Raw genomic sequence first — 3,694 nt, forward strand, 5'->3', positions numbered from 1 at the left:
TTCTTAATTACTTTTCCTTGGGCTCTTTCCCTGATTCTAATGCTTTGCTTTAATCAGCTCTTTCTCAATCTTTTCTGTTCTACTTTACTTGTTTTATCTTTTAATATTAAGAAATCGGTCGGGTTACGACAGAGTTTTTCCACAGAATATATTTTACGTCTCTTAACTATGCGAATCTCGTTGCTGGCGCAATCGTTCTGAGCGCCGTGGTTCGCCCCTCCACACCTCACGTGTCTCCTTACAATCGTTCTTTTTCTCTCTCGTCTCTCGCGCTACGTGGTTATCGGCGGGATGATTTGAATCAATCTTCCACACTCGGCCCTCCTGCGTATCGTCCGACTCGGATGATGATTCCGAACCTTTCCAATGTTTGATATACTCAACACAGGTAGTAGTGTGCTTAGGACCTTCGTACACTCCTTCTCGTACTACATCGTAGGTGTCGTTGCCTTTAACTTTCCCAATTCGATAAGGTCCAAGGTACTTGGGCTTCAATTTTAGTTCTGGCCCGAGTTGAGTCCGTTTTATGGCAACCAAATCTCTGACTTGGTATTGAGAAGCATAACGGCGTCGTTTATTGAATTGTTTCTGGTTCTCTTCCTGAACTTCAAGGATTTGTTTCCGAGCTTCTTCACGTATGCTCGTTCTTTCGGCCTCGAGATGTTCCATGATCTCATCGTTGAGAAGTTCAGCTAATTGATGATCGCATCCTTACTCCGGTTAATAGTTCAAATGGCGTCCGTTTGATACTGCGCTGATAAGTGGAATTTATAATCCGTTGAACTGCAGCCACATATTGATACCATTTTGTTGGATCTTCAGCCGAAAGCTTAGCAAGAACGTTCACAACGGTGGCGTTAATCCTCTCAACTTTATTTCCATTCTCTTACGTCCATTTGCCCTTGGTAGGCCTGTGGTGACGAATCTTAATTCAATGTTTTCTTTTAAACAGTAATCTTTAAATTGTTGCGACGTGAATGCGGTTCCTCTGTCCGTTATTATTTGAAATGGGTTACCAAAAGTCGTTTTTTTGTATCTCCAGTTTGGTTATTACCTCGGTACTTGTAGTAGATTTAACTGGGTACAGCCATACGAACTTTGTGAAACTATCCACAATCACGAGAAGGTGCTGGTAGCCCTTGTGTGTTGACTCCAACGGCCCGACATGATCTATGCGAAACGTATTCAAGGGTAGGCTTTCCTTGAATAGCAGGTGAAGAAAACCTTCTTTCTTTCCAGCCTTCCTGTTGATGATAATGCATTTGATGCAATTGTCAATGACGCGTGTAACCTTAGTACTCAAGTTCGGTATATAGTACTCTTGCTTAATAGCTTCATCCGTCCTCTTTGTGGAGTAATGTCCTTTTCCATGCGCGTCTTTGATAATCTCAGTTTGTAATTCCTTCAGTATTACTAATAGATCGCGTCCATTGCAAAATTTAAACAAAACTCCATCGATAAGAGTATAGTCTTCATACGGCTTTTCTTTCAGGATTTCATTGATAGCTCTAACTCCGTCGTCTTTCTGTTGTGCTTTTTTTATCCGTGTAGTTAGTTCAGTTGCTACCGCATACAATACTGGGAACCGGCTTAAAGCGTCCACGTGTCTCATTGTAGTCCCTGAACGATGTCTGATAGTGTAGTCAAACTCTGTTAACATCAATGCCCATCTGGCGATTCTCGGCACGATATCTTTTTTATCCATAGTTTGTTGGAAAGCCGAGCAATCTGTAATTATTTCAAAATGAATCCCAAGCAAGTATACTCGGAACTTTTTCAAAGCTACGACAACGGCTAATACTTCAAGATCATAACTACTATACTTAGCTTCGGCAGGAGTCGTCCTTTTGCTCATGTAATGAACTGGATGCATTTTTCCATCTTCAGGTAGTTTTTGTAAAAACACAGCTCCATATCCATGTTTACTCGCATCTGTGTGTAGTTCCGTCTTAAAATCTGGATTGTATGTCTGCAGGACTGGTTCTTTCGACAGTTCCTCTTTCAGTCTATTATAAGCCATTCGTTGTTCTCATTCAAACTTGAAGCTAACGTCTTTCTTGAACAAATCGCTAAGTGGCTTAGCGATAAGAGAATATCCAGGAATGAACTTCCTAAAATATCCAGTAAGATCTAAGAAGCTCTGTAATTGCTTATAGTTTTTTGGTTCTGGAAATTTAGCAACAGCTAGTGTCTTTCCTGGTGATGGGGAAATTGATCCATCCTCAATTATATAGCCTAGAAACTCATTTCGCTTCTTCAGTAGTTTCAATTTCTTCAGCTTGAGTTCTAGCCCGAATTCACTGGCAGTCTCCAGAACTAGTCTTAATCGCTCCAATGCCTCGGATTCATCTCGTGTTAGTACGATAATATCATCCATATAAATCAAGACAATATCCTGCGGAACCAACGGCCGAAAAGCGACGTTGATGTACCTTTGGAAAATAGGGAGAGCTATACTCAAATCCATCGGCGTCTTCAAAAACCAAAATTGTTCATCCGGCGTCACAAATGCAGTATACTTCCTGCTATTTGGTGCCACAGTCACATGGAAAAATCCATTCTTTAAATCATTGACTGAGAACACTTTCATTTTAGACAATTTATCGAGCAAGTCTTCGATTAATGGCAGCGGATATCTATCCATACAAATCTTTTTGTTCAATCGACGATAATCGATGCATACCCATTGGCGATCCGTCTTTCTTCCAAGCGACAACTACTGGACTAGCGTATTCAGAGGTACATGGCTCCACAATCTTCTTTTCGATCCATTCTCGAACTTGGTTATCGATAATCTTTTTTCTGCCGGGGGTTGGCGTCTTGGTGTACAGGAAACTGGTTCTTCATCCTTTACGATTATGACCGTTTCAATGTTAGTATCCTTAGTTTTAGTCGGGGTGTACCCCTTGACAAGCTCTTTAATTTCTCGTCTTCTAATTTTATTGACATTCTCTCCGATATCTTGTTCCGTCTCTTCTGTAAGGTTAATAGCGGCCATCAGTGGATCTGTATCTGGATTAGATTTAAGTATTTGTACCCCATTTCGATTAACAGTCAGCTCAGCTTGTTCTAGCAGATCATTGCCCAGCATCACAGGAAATTTCATTACATCATTGGAAACTACATAAAAATCAGTCTCAAAGTCGTCCTTGTCAATTTTGAGATGAGTAGTAAAGTATCCTCTCGGTGAAATGCAGCTTCGACCAAAACCAAGCAATCTCACATTAGTCCTCTTGAGATTTGGTTCTCCTATGGTCTGATAAATATCATCTCGCAACAGATTCAAATGAGATCCAATGTCTACTAACGCCTCGATGTCTTTACCTTCTATGGTGATGGCTATTCTCATTCGACTCAACTGTGTTACTACGTTATTCACAGCAACAGTTGGAGCAGTTGAATCTTTTTCCGCACCTTTCGTCTTCCCATATTCGGAAGCAACGTGACCGAATTTATTACATTTAAAGCACTTCCGGCCTTTAGCTTTGTTCCTGCAATCAGCCGATTTATGATTAAACTCGCCACAATTGTAACACTTACCCTTATCTTTGGATTTGTTCTGGCCGTCCTTATCTGTCAATTTCTTTCCTTCCTTGTCCTTCGTTGTCTTGCTGGTTGTTTTTTCTCGCATCTTTTCATAGTGACGTAACTTAACCTTAAATTCTTTAACCGTCTCTGCGCCATAAAGTATCGT

Source organism: Formica exsecta, unplaced genomic scaffold (genome assembly GCF_003651465.1).
Source record: "Formica exsecta isolate Colony F162 unplaced genomic scaffold, ASM365146v1 scaffold681, whole genome shotgun sequence".
NCBI classification, from domain to species: domain Eukaryota; kingdom Metazoa; phylum Arthropoda; class Insecta; order Hymenoptera; family Formicidae; genus Formica; species Formica exsecta.